Source organism: Apodemus sylvaticus, chromosome 1, assembly GCF_947179515.1.
Source record: "Apodemus sylvaticus chromosome 1, mApoSyl1.1, whole genome shotgun sequence".
NCBI classification, from domain to species: domain Eukaryota; kingdom Metazoa; phylum Chordata; class Mammalia; order Rodentia; family Muridae; genus Apodemus; species Apodemus sylvaticus.
In genome coordinates, this window is record NC_067472.1 from 126,213,213 (window position 1) to 126,227,228 (window position 14,016).

Genomic DNA, 14,016 nt, shown 5'->3' on the forward strand with positions numbered 1-14,016 from the left:
CTGGAGAGCAGGCTTGTCACAGGTCTAGTCTGGGGGCCTGAGCCTGACAAAGCATCTCAGATGTGGACACGCCCTGAGGTCTGCCTCTGAACCTCGATCCAAGAGGTTTGCAACCACCCTCAGATCTGACTGTTCTGTATGTTTTATTAATACACTTTCTCTCTCCCTGACTGTGCAGCCAAGATGCTCGAAACAAATTGATTTTATCAGAGTCAGCTAGAAAAAAAAAGTGTGATTGGAATGAACTCCATAATCCAGCTCTAAGGGCTGCTGGCCTGCATGGGCCAGGCCAGTCTCTTCCTCTTGCTCTGCCTTGAAGGCAAGTCTTCCAGCAGGAGAGCCAGTTCCCACTCTCTCCTCAGTAGGCCCAACCTCATGCTGCAGGCTACACATCCTAGTTCAAAGAGTTGAGGAGTTTTGTCCTTAAAAAAAAATTCTTTCATGCAGTTTTTTCTTTTATGCCAGCATGCCGCAGTCCTGGCACTATCGACATTTTGGGCTAGATAACCCTTTGTGGCCACGGGGAGTGAAAAGGGTCTGCAGGTTGCAGGATGTTTCCCATCCTCCCTGGCTTCTACCTGCTGGATGCCAGAATCTCTGCTACCCCCTGCCAGCTTTAACAATCAAAAACCGTCTGTCAGGGCAGATGCCCCATAGGGCAAAACTGTGTCTGGTTAAGAACTATTGTTTAAGATGGAATTGTGCGAAAGATTGTGAGTATTTTATAACTGCTCTCCGTTCAAAGCTTTTACAAAAAACAAAAAACAAAAAAAACAAAAACCAGGAGTGAGGTGTAAGCCAGGTCGGTCTGCTGCCTCTCCGAACATCTGCCCACCTCTGTATCTGCGCATTATGGTGCCTCATTACAGTAGCTCATTGATCCTCCTCTCATAAGTTCCATTATCCATTCATATTTTGATTCTGAGAGATGTTTGCTCAGGTCGTGTCTGTTGTGTCTAATGGTCTGGGGAACTTAATAGCTTCCTGCCAGCAGGCACTTCCCACTATCGACTGTGGTCTTCTGGAAAAAGTATGTGGCTTTTGCACCAGTGTGGTTGGGTTCCCTCCCCACCCCACCCCCATTCCAAAGCTTCAGGTGTCACCTTGTCTACAAACAAGATAACAGAGTGGAGTGTTTGTATTCAATTATATGCAACCTGAATGTGGAGAGGCCGACAGACAAGATGGCTGCCATGGGACAGAAAGAGCAGCAGGAGACTGCTGCAAGCCGGAGGGATGCTCCACACCCTTCTCTAGCCCCGCCTTCATCCTGAATGCTTCTGCTGCTTTAGTCTGTGTAGATTGATGTAGGCATTAATTCCTATATACAGAATCTTGTTACACAGTTCAGACTTGTGAGCCAGCCTCCTGCCCCAGTCTCATAAATGCTGGGATTACAAGAATGCACCAGCAGATCCAGCTTGGGGTTTTCTTTCTGAGGCTGCTTCTTAGTTTCAGACAAGTTTTCTATGTTGGTAATGCCTGGTGGTCCACACTTACCAGCAAATGTTCATTTAGTGATCTGGAAATGCTTCTGGGTGGCAAGTATTGGGCCACTCAACTCTGCTTAGAAATTAAAAATAAAAAAGATGAAAGTCAGGCCTAGTATTACAGGCCTTTATCATAGCTCCAGGGAAAGATTCGAGGAACACAAGTTCAAGACCTGCCTGGGCTTCAGACCCAGTTCAAGGTCAGCTTAATCATACGAGCCAGACCCCATCTCTAAATTAAAACATTTAAAAGAGGTTGAGGGTGGAGATCAGTTGTAGAGCTCTTGTCTACAACTGTGCCCTAGGTTCAATCTCCATGTAGGAGGGAGAGAGAAACAGAGAGAGACAGAGAGAGACAGAGAGACAGAGAGAGACAGAGACAGAGAGGGACAGTGACAGAGACAGAGACAGAATACACGCCCAGCAGTTAATTTGCCTGTAACTTAGGCCTTCCTGAGATGACTGCTTTTCTTTGTATTTCTTCTACCAAAACTCCATGACATTTGCTGTGGGCCCCAATCTTGTCTGCCAGGCCACAGCTCAAATAAGTCTCTGTCTCTGGAAACTTCAGTTCATGCATCATTGGCCACCACCCATTGAAGAAGACTAGTCCCCCACACAGAAGCAACACACACCTGTCAAAACACAGACCCATGCCCACCATGTCTCAAGCTTTAACATACGTTCAGCTTTCTCGATGTTTGAATGAACGTGAATTCTTTCCGTTTGACCCGTGGAACCAGCCAGGCCTCCTCCTCTCTTTCCTCCTCTCCAGCCCTTGCTCCCTCAGAAAGCCCTTCATCTTCCTCAGTCAGCTACTCATGCCCTACCCACTCTTCACTTCCGGTGTCTCCAGCCAGATGGATCCCACTTCCCCATTAAGCAAAGCTGTCTCTCATTCACTCTTAGGGTTCAACTTCAGGCTCACCTCCCGCCCTGGGGGGTGTCATTAGACTCTCTCCTCCTCCTGCTATGAATTCAGACTTACTGGGTTCATTTTCTTCCCACCAGAAGATGATGTTTCCCTGAGAGTGGGGGCAGTGTGCTCGCCCAGCTCCGTGACTGAAGAGCCCAGCTCCATGGGGGAAAAGTCTATATTTTGGTAATCAGACGGCTCCGTTTTCTCCCCAACCAAGGCTGTGGCTTTAGTTAGAGCCAGTGCCCTCTCTCCATGGTCAAACAAACTAGGGTTTGGCTTGTTTGGATCCCAAACGAGGGGGATGGCAAGAGGTTTGGGAAGGAGGGGGACTTTAGGATATAACTTGGAAATGAGGCAACAGGACCACGCCCCCCCATGTATAATTAAATAACAAATCCCAGGTGGCGGTTCGCTGCCTGACCCAACGGTTTGTGTTCCTGAAAGATACGCACACGCACACACACCCTTAAACAGCACCTTAGCTGGGCCACGGCCTAAACTCCATGCAGTTAATCCAGAGCCATTACTTACTAATTCTATGTTCTATCTTGGCTGCCCTGGACCCAGCTGGGCAGCCCTCTGGGCGGCGCTCTCCTGGCTCCTTCACATGAAGGCTATGTTCTCTGCCCTCCTCACTTGGCATCTCTCCTCTTCTCCACCTCTCCCAACAAGGGGATCTCCTCCTCCCTCCTCCTCCTGGCCCCAAACCCTGGAATCCTAACCCTCCTCTGTCTGCCCTCTCCAGCTCCAGCTATTGGCTGTTGGCACCTTTATTGCCCAATCAGAACCATCTGTGGGCAGGTTCCCAGAAACTAAGTGCAGACAACTCATGCAAACAGTTTTTTGGGGGAACATAATTAGCATTAGAATATAAGCAGCTACATTCCCACCCCTTCAACCTCCAGGTAAGAAGATGGATGAGATATGAGACAGGGGGATGGTCAAGACCTCTCCATTCCTTCAGTCTCTTCAGGTCCTAAATTCCTTATGTCATATGCCTTATGAGCTTCCTGGTCAGGCTCATAATTGCCCCACAAACTTCACCCCCATCCCTTACTCTTCCTTAATTCCAAGCAGTAGCCATAAAGAGCAATGCACAGGGCCCCAGAGTTCGCATGGTCTCTGTCAGCAGCCTTCACCCACTGCCACTTCCTGCTCCCTCACTGATCATTCTCACAGACGCCATCTCCTTCAGGAAAGTGGGCAACGGCTCTCCAACCACGGGCTTTCTTGTGTCCTTTACTAACCCTACGGTTGGCTGCCCTCATTCCGCTCACACTGCTATGTCTACCTCCCCTCCTAGACTGTAAATCCCCAGCAGTGGGGAGGCTGTCTTCTTGACTGTGACAACCTCCCAGGATAGCATAGCACGTGACCCACCCGGAAGCTTAACATGCATTAAGAGTAGCAAAGTCACCAAAGAGGCCCCGTAAAGACTGACTGGCTTTCTCAAGGCCCCTAGACAAAAAAAATAGCAGAGCTAGGATTCAAGTCTATATAAAGGATATAGCATTTCTATCTTCTCGTCTCTTCTAGAGAAAACAAAAACAAAAGACAAAGATGAGGTAAGGAAGAAAATTTATGGGTAAGGAAGAAAATTTCTAGAAGAGGTTAATCGATCTCTTCCTTCCTAGAACTAGCATTAACAGTCACAGGAAAGGCTGGGAGGATGCGGGTGGCATCTTCCAGGGCAGCGGATCAGAAAGAGTCCAGAGGAGGCGAGGGGGTCTGGAATGAACAGAAAGCAGTGCTGGGGGTCCCGGAGCAAGCAGGAAGGAAGGACAATGGACCACCTCACTGCCCTTCCTGGGCCACTGGATCTGGATGGAAGAAATGGGCGGGCGTCAGACGTCTCAGGTGGCCCCGCCTTCCAAAGGGCCTTTCCAGATCGCCAGGCCTTCCTCAGGCTCCGCATGTGCAGCTCTTCCCAGCGTTTCTTGAGCACATCCATCATGCCAGATCCTGTCTGAGGCCTCTCCCCTCTTGAAAGAAAACAGTCCTTCAGAGTTGTTAGAGAAGGCAGCCGGCTGGTTTCCATCCCGCGGTGGCTGGAGCAGCTGGTACAGGAACTTTGAAATTATTATGTGAAGGTGTGGGGGTCAGTTGTATGGTTGTCTTTATCTACAAAGATGTTTTAGTGTGTGTGTGTGTGTGTGTGTGTGTGTGTGTAGAGGAGGGAGAGAGAGAAAGAGAGAGAGAGAGAGAGAGAGAGAGAGAGAGAGAGAGAGAGAGAGAGAGAGAATGTGTCCGTGTTTTATAGTACACATAGAGGTCAGAGGTGACTGGCAGGAGTTGGTTCTCTCCTTCTACCATATGGGTCCCAGGAATTGAACTCAGAGCATCGAACTTGGCAACAAGTATCTCAAGCATCTTTCCCCTCGAAGCCTCTTGACAGCCTTTGTCTCCTTTAGGCATCTGGAAGGATGAGACTCCTCTAGCTCAAGAATTCCTGGACATGAAGACTGTACTCCTATGTGAATTTGTGAAAAATTATCCCAAGGCCTTTGTTTCCTCCCTGTTAAAAGCTGCTGACTACGAAGTCTCTGCCACGTGAAAAAATATGAGCTTTTATTTTAAAATGAGATCCTAGGGTTGATTTTCCAGATTATGCCAAGTGTATGCGCCAAATCCACTCATTCCATCTGACCTGCAGGAACACATCTGCTCCAGGCGTGCCCCGCCCGACTTCTGACGGTGGCATATGTCTGATTCCTTTGATTAAAGAGAAGGGTTTGTTAGCATGTCATGTACAGTATATCAAAGGAGATCAGGCACCCGTCTGCAAGTCAGATGACAGAAGGGGTGATCCGACCGGGTACAGCTAAGCAGAGGTTGTGAGGAGGCAGCCTGGAGGATGAGTCACAATTTGGAAGTGTTCATTAGCAGCGGTTTGGGTAATAATCATGCAGGAGTCCCGGGGTCTTCAGCGTTCAGTGAAGCAAAGCGATTTCCCAAACATCCATCTGTCCCAAGCAGAGAAGAATTCCGACCAAATTGGAGAACCACCATGGTCAGGGAGGCTCTGCAACATTTGGCAATCATTTTCCAAAGTGGGATTTCTCCAGCTGTTCAGTTTCGATGGATCTAGGTTAAGACCACAGCTTACCTTTAATCAATTCATGATGAAAAGCTTTTTGTTTCTGAACAGCAAGCCTACCCCCCAACACCATGTCCTTTGTATTTAAAACAAAATATACATGTTTCACACACACACACACACACACACACACACACTTGTGTAATTACATACACCCATAGAGAGACCAGTGGGGCCAGCAAGAAAGCCAATTACTTTAACTGTTGATGTATAAAGTAACTGACTCCCTGGCTGGCCCGCCCCTTACACTTCCTGTATGTATCTCATAGGATGTCAGCTGTCCATCTTGGTGTTAAGAGATGACAAGAGAAAGGCTACCTCCTTCACGAAGTTCCCTCTAAGTCTACTAGGCCCTGGCTACCCACAGTGCAAATTTTAAAGTGCCCCGTGCAAAGTTGCTAAAACTTTTAATACCTCAGGTCCCACTGATGGGGACCCTCATCGGCACATCGCGGTTGAGGGGGGTCAGCTCCAAAGGTCTGAAACTGGACTTTCTCAAACACAGCACTCTGCCTATTTCATGGTCTGTTTGTTGTTGTTGTTGTTGTTGTTGTTTCTGTAACACAGAAAAGGGTTGCTTTTCCTTTAATAACAGTTCAACACAAACCCTTTGGAACTGTTTATATTGGTCACTCTCATCAGATCACCTGTTGTGTGTCAGCAGGTGTCTGATCCAGAAGCTGGAGCTGAAATCAAACCATGGGTGGAGAGGGCTCAGCCTGGCCCCAGGGATCTTAGAGTCTCCCGGCTGATGTATCTCAGAGGAAGCCTTCTGCCCCGGCTTCAGTTCCCTGTCCAGCCTGTTTTCTGGCCCAGCATCCTTTAGTAAACAGTCTACTGAGTGCAGTGGTGGTTCCCAGGGGGACTCCCTTGGGCCCTGTGAGTGCTAGCTGCAGCACAGCAGATGGAGGGGTGTTTCCTATGTGGGGGTCCTAGGCAGCCTTGTCCCCTTTCTCCATACCGGAGGGTCCGTCTGTCACAACTGGAGATAAGCTACCTGCTGCCCCCACAAATAGAATATTGTTTCAAAACTTGAGGGTAGAAAAGCAGAAATTTCTGGGGTTAAATCCAGCCTGTATGTGTAACTTCGGTCAGGGGAGTTGAAAAGAGAGCTGTCTCTCCTGTACCCTGGCCCTGGCAAGGCCGGTGGCACGGGGCTGTCTTCCCATCGCCGCCTTGCCTCGGTGATCTCTGGCAGGGATGGACCGGATGCTCTGTGAATCCTGAGGCAAAGCCTAGGGTGGGAGCCAGCAGGGATGCCAAGCCTGCTTCTCACTTAGTCAGTATTGTTTTACACCGAGAGGCCCAGAGGAATTAGCTGCTAATCCAGCCCATCAGAGCCGTGCTTAAAGCCGGCCCTCCCATCCCAGGCTCTGACAGGCTCCCTTCCCATCCTGTTCCTGTAGCTGGCACCGATTACTTTTCTATTTGCAAATCTTTATGAATATGTAAGGGAAAAGCAAGAGAGGAGGGCCAGGTGCTCTTCCTTTACTCGGCCAGTCGTCACTAACCCAACGGTGCGCCCGCCATAAGGAAAAACACTAAATAAAAATTGATGATAAACACTTTTTAACACTTTAAAGATCTTCCAAGTTTGGTGGGTGCTTTTGCTGTTGTTTGAAGGGGGGCGGCAAGGGGTGGAGGGGGAAATGGTCAGTGTGGAGGCCAAAGGTCAACCCCTTCCTCGGGAGCCACCCCTTTGTTTCGTTACTGGCCTAAGGCTCTCCTATTGGACTAGACAGGCTGCCCAGCAAGCCAAGGATCTGCTGTCTCCTCCCACCCAGTGCTGGGTTCTCAGTGAGCACCATCACACCAGGCTTTTCAAGCTGGTCATTAAAGGCAGGACACAGGTCCTCGTGTTTGCTGTCTGTGCAGCGAGCACATGGAAGGCTAAGCCGTCTCCCCAACCCTTGTTTGTTTGGAGACAGAATCTGGATAAATAGCCCAGGCTAACCTTGGGCTAGAAATCCTCCCGCCTCAGCTTCCCCAGAGCTAGACTATGTGTGTACATATGCAGGCCTGTGAGCACCCATTTTAAAAGCCAGAATCATGTTAAATGACAAACTTAGAAGTGACCCCTCTAAGTAAAGAAATGGGATTAGAACCCATATACACACACACCACACCCCCACTTCCACCCCGGCTTCCTTCTTGCCTTCAATTCTCTGTCCTTGCCACAACTCCTGAGCTTCTGTTGTGTTTCACTTGCTGGGTGATGGAGCTCAAAGTCAAAAACAATGAGGCCCCCTCTGGAGGGTGGACTGCTTAGCTGTTACCATGGTTACCAAAGGAGGCTGTTTCTTCTAATGCAATCAGCGGAAGAGCAGAAGGAGCCAAGGCCGGCACACCCCTTTGCGGCTATCATTATTTTGTTCCTGTTTTTTTTTTTTTTTTCTTCTGGTGGCGCTTTGCATTAAACTAGGATTTCAAATACACTATGCAAATGTTCTTCCCTGGAGCCACTCCCCTCACCCAATGAATCCTTGTTTTTAGGTGGCTGAATTGTATTCTTTGATTGGCCAGTGAGGTAAGGCACAAATCAGGGCAGGCAACCCTGTCAAATATTCTTGATGACTCAAGGACTTTTGCTCACAGGACACATGACAAGTCAGGTGAGGCCTGACCCTCCAGCAGATCCTTTATAGTCTTTAAGTATGTCTCAGTCCCCTAGGTGCTAACTAACCCAGCTGTGGGAGGGAACATAGCGTGCCCTGCTTTCATAGGGAGAAGGGCTTTATTTTAGCTTACACGTCCAGATTCTAGTCCATCATTGTGGATAAGTCAGGACACCAGGAACCTGAAGAAGCTTGTTGTGTCATAGCCACCGTCGAGAGCAGACGGGGTGACTGTCTGCGTAGCGCTCAGCTAGCTTTCTCTACTCTTATATAGTCCAGGCTCCAAATCAGGGAGCTACCCACTTGTAGACTGTCTCTTCCCACATCAATAAAAGCAATCACAACAGTCCCTCGGAGACACGCCCAAGGGCCAATCTGACCTAGACGGTCCCTGACTGAGCCTCTCTTCCCAAGCGATTCTAGATCATGTCAGGTTGACAATCAAATTAACCATGACACATGACTATGAACAAGACGCGCCATGTGCAAAATGGACGACCAGGCTGGAACCATGAATGTCTTTAACCAAATACCTTAAAGATCGTCTCCTTCCCTTCTGGGGATTTTATTAATATCCAGCTCCCTGTAGCTACTGACCTTAGAGTGACTTAGACTTTTTGATGTGAGCCCTGAGAAAAGCACAGAGGGAAAGGATAGTCAATGCCTTCCTGATCTCTGAAAACTCACTCTCCCGCCCTCCTGTGTTCAGTGGGAACAGCTGGCCTTGCCACATGACACACTGGAGATGGGAACAGAGTCTACACAAGCAGCTCCCAGGCAACGCAGTCACAACTGCCCTACAACACTGTGCCTTGACCCTATGTCTTTCCCATCCATCCAAAAGAATGAAAACTGAATGACCACCTGCTGGGTGTACCATGGAGTGTGGATACAGTCGTGTCCTTCCCGCCCACTCCTCCCCACTCTCCTCTGTGGAGCAGCCCTGTGGTCTTCAATTCTAAGTATGGAGTCTTTTGTCCAAGACAACCAGGACCCCAACCACCCTGGTTCATTGATCCAGCCAACCTGTAGCATTCTCCTGAGCATGTAACTCAATTAATTATCTGAGACACAAAGTGAGAGGCTTCTGAAAAATGCAAATGTCTTCCCTCCTTTGTACCAGCCCTCTTGAAAGAGATCTCACCCATCCTTCAGAGGGCCTGGTAGGAAGCTGTGAAGGCAGCCATTTTGCTATACCAGGAGAGATCAAGTGTGCTCGGGGGTGGAGTTTCCAGAGAGAATGGAGTCAGGGGAGAACCTAAGAACACTGTTCATCGCTCGCTCACTAAGCCACCAAATCAAAGCAGCTGGGAAGGCCACCCTGCTTCTGGTCTCCAAGTCCTGAGAGTCAATAAATCTCCTTATTATCTGAGGTATTCAGAGTTGGGCTTTCTATTCCTTGACCCTGAGCAGAGATTAAACAGAAAGGGTAACTTTCTCTGGGGCACCACACGCCTCTGAATCCTCTCCAGCTTTTTTGCAAAGTAAACCCATTGGATAAAGATGACCCTTGAGCAAACACATTATGAATTTAACTCTAAAACAAGGAGCTGAAATAGAAAGAAGTCGGAACCGCCCCTCCTAATACATAGCACATAAAGGATGAGCGGTGCCCAGGGAACAGATAGAAGGAAGCAGAGGCATGATCGTGTGAGCCTGTGCTGCCTGGCTCGATGACAAGAACTTATTCTCCCAGTGTTTGACACTCTTGTAGCAATGCCCTGTTTGCTTCTCAGTTCAGCCTTTTTAACAGTAGCCCCTCCCACCACAAACAGTCACAAACAGTGACGTCTTAGGAGGCCCACAGTCACTTTTCCCTCACATCCCATAAGATGACTTCCCACCCTGGTACCACAGCCTACCCCCACATGTATTTTGCACACCAGAGTCCAAGCCAGAGCCTTGCAGCAGACTTTAAAAAGTTAAGCTCCAGTATCCAAGATAAGTCTTTTTAAAATAAATAAAGATAAGCCAAGACAGGACTGCCCACTTAGATTATCTCGCCTGTCTTGGTTCTTTTATCTTCTCTGGCTGCAAGAGGGAGCTGAATCTTGAACCTGAATTTGAGCCTGAGTGCGCTTGGTACCATTCCAGAAACATCAGGCCCATAGGTCCTCCAGAGCATGGAGGGGTGTGTTTTCCTGACAAGAAAGAATTCCAGGAGTCCTTGGGAATCTGGGGGTTATCAGAGGCCTAGGCAGTCACAGCAGGGGAGGTGTCCAGATAACTTCAGTCAACTTTGTGCTTCTCTGGTTCACACTTGCAAACTAGAGCCAGTGTGGGGCTCCTCCAGAAAGTTCTTCTGAGGCAGAGCTGCTTCTGCAGCAAGACAGAGGCGCAAAAAGCTTCTTTTAGACCACTGCTTTAGGAGACGTTCTCGACCAGTCACACAGCCCTGACTATAGTCCCCAGAGTCTCTTCCTCCCAGCAGCCCTAGGTTGTTGGGGGAAACGACATGTATGCAGGGGTCAGATGTAGTTTGCTCTATCCCCCACTATTCTCCCACGTTTAGACAACTGGTCTCTTTTAAAAACATGTAACACCTTTGGAAGGTGGAGCCCACTTAGAGGAAGTGGGTCACTAGTGGGTGGGCCTTGAGGTTTCTAACCTGGCCCTGTTTCCTTTTCTCTTGCTGTTACCAAGTTTGGTAGAGATGTGAATGAGCTGTGTCATGTCCCTGCTTTCATAGCTTCTCTCACACCAGGGTACCCAGCCCTGAGCGCCTTCAAATCATCAGCCAAAAGAAATCATTCCTCCCTTAGGTTGCTTGTCAGGTATTTTATCACAGAGATGACAACCAAAAAGTAAGGACCTCGGAGAGTTGCATCTCCATGAAGCTCATTTTCAGTATACCACAGTCTCTGCCCCATCTTCAGCCTCTGTTCTGCATCCGAAGCCATCCGGAATGTAATGGCGTGGTACAATGCCTTGCTTACTTTGAGAACTCCCAAATGCCAGTCATTCTTGCTGCTGTATCTGTGCCCTTCCCTGATATGTCAGCACAAAGCACTAAAAAGCACCAAGAATCTAGTTCCACCCAATAGTTATTCCCAAGTACGTGGCCCTGGACACCACGCAGTGATTCTCAGGACCCTCTTAGACAACAAATCACCAATGCACAGAGGGATGCAGAGGCTCAAAGACCGTGATGCCAAGCAGTCCTGTCAAGGTTTCTGTGCGATTCCCAATCCATGACAATGCCACCCAGGCCTCCACCTGCTAACAGGGTCTCCTCTATTGCTGTCACACTATTCAGGGGCTGTGTCCTGGTCTCTTTTTGTGGAAAACCACCTGTTGGATTAAAACTGGCAGCTGCAGTGCTAGGAAAATGAAAATGACTGCATCTGACGGTAGCTCCCCAATTTCTGCAGCTGGGCCAAGTGAACTGGAAGAACTCTGGGGCAGGCAGACAAACACTGGGCAGCAATGGGTCACATCTGCCTGTGGCAAGCTGTTGTAGAGCTATTTCCTCTGAATTGAAACATCTCTGTGTTCATTTTTTTCCTGTTAAAACACTTTCACGCCAGGCGTGGTGGCACATGCCTGTAATCCCAGCACTTGGGAGGCAGCGGCAGGCAGATTTCTGATTTTGAGGCCAGCCTGGTCTACAGAGTGAGTTCCAGGACAGCCAGGGCTACACAGAGAAACCCTGTCTCAGAAAACCCAAAAAAAACCCAAAAACAAAAACAAAACAAAAAACAAAAAACAAAAACAAAAACAAAAAAACCAAACCAAACCAAACCAAAAAAAAAAAAACAACACTTTCACAAAAGCAACTGGGGTTTGGCTGGGGGGGCGGGGAGGCATTTTTATGTCCCAGTTCCAAGTTACAGTCCATGATGACAGGGATGTCAAGGTGATAGAAGTCTAAACCAACTGGTCACACTATGATTGCAGTGAGAAGAGGGCAATGAAACCATGCCTAGAGTTCTCAGATCAAGGTCTCCCTTCTTAAGATAGCTGAAGGTCTTCTGTGAGGGTGGGTCTTCCCACATCAATTAAAACAATCAAGATAATTCCCCAAACACTCTACTCCCTGTTGATCCAAGTTTTGCCAAGTTGTCAATCAGGTACCAACCATTACAATTACCTCCTGGAGAGAGGGAGGCTGGTAAGATTGGGGAAGCAGAGGAAGTTTATAAGACCTAGGAAGCTAATGAAAGAGGCAAGATCCACAAGGCCCCTCTCCACAGTTACTAAGCACTTACTAATCGCTGCCAAAGGAGACTGCAGTGGAGGCCTGGAGAGTTCTGCAGAGAGCTCCAGGGATGCTGCTTTTGTGATCTGTCACTCACACTAGGGTAGGCCTTTGAATCACCCATGTTCCCATTAGCAACTCCAATAAACTCATGGGTTTACCACTAGATTTTCATGGAACCGTGTCTCTGGTCTGTCACTGGTATCCTATATGGAGTGGTAAATAGATATCTCTGCACATTTTTCAGGGAAAAAGTTATACACCTGCCTTGCAAGTCTCCTTGTGTGATCAAAATTGTGCACCCAAGGCTTCATCCCCAACCAGAATGACTTTGGATGTTTTATGATCAATATGAATTCTAGAATCTTCTCACAGCTCCCATGTACCTGCACTTCAGGTAAACTACGGAGGCCTGAAAAACCCAAAACCATGAACAAAGGGTAGATTCTATGTGGTGGTGCCTTCTTAGAAATTGAATGTGCTTAGGAAATTAGCTTCACACATGACATTGGTGCTTGGAAATTAGGTCTCCGTGTTTCCCAGGCAGTGTCTTCCTAAACAAGGAAATGGGGAAGGAACGGGCACAGGTTCTGTTCAGAGGCCTCCACTGCCTAAGAATTCAGGAAGCGACTTAGCACCCAAAGCCTAAGACTTTTTAAGGTGATCAAAACATAATACTCTTCTTCCAAGTACAAAGCTAACTGATAAATCCAGGACACATGAGACAGATGGATGGAGATTTAGCCCATCAGTTTTCTTGCTCACAAGGTGACTGGAGAACGTGTCCTTAAATTTATGGCCAGTGGGGCATGCCAGTTTTCCCTGTATGCCTGATTCCAGGCTGCCCTGGCCAGACTCTGGGAAAGTCATGCAAGGAGAGTTCAGGTGATCAATGGAACAATACTCACCCAAGATGGCAGCTTGCTGCCTGTCCAGGCTGAAAAGGGAGGAAGAGGGTGTTGATGGAGAAATGTGGACCAGTGTATGTTAGCTTGTAATCCGATGACTCAAGAAGAATGAAGAGGCAAAGCTGGTGACTGGATGTGTCCCTTTAACACGTGTGCCCAACCTTTTGACATTGCAATAGTACTTTATCATCTACAGATATTCTAGAACTATGCAATTGGGTTACAAACACCAATGGGTAGGGAGAATCATTCTTTTATGAACTCATGGCCAATGATAGATTCCATATGTTCCAGGGGATGGCACCACACTCATACATATATGAGCTGCACTAATTAGACTTAGTGGGTTATCAAAAACTAAAAGGATTTCGGAGGGAGCCTTATCTGTAGGAAGTTAAATAGAGGTTGAAGATAATATGGTCATGTTTTATTTTAGACATGTATCAAAGTCTCAAGAATGAAAACCATTTTCTTAAAAAAATCACATGTTGTTTTAATTAAGTTATAATCTCATGTTGGGCTGTATTCATAGCTATTCTCAATCACAGGAGGCCACTTGTCGCCCACAGGCCACCGGATGGACACACATGTATAACAAGGCGAATCTGAAAACTATAAGGCGAGAGAAAGGAAAGCTCTCCCATACACACGTGAGGTCAGGCTTACCTCATGAAGAGGCATAGCTGGTGACTGGCATCCCTCCCCATCCACTGAAGACATCGGGCTCTTCCAGTAAGGGGTGCAGATATCTAAGAAGTCAAGACAGGTCGCAGTCAAATGCTGCTGTTT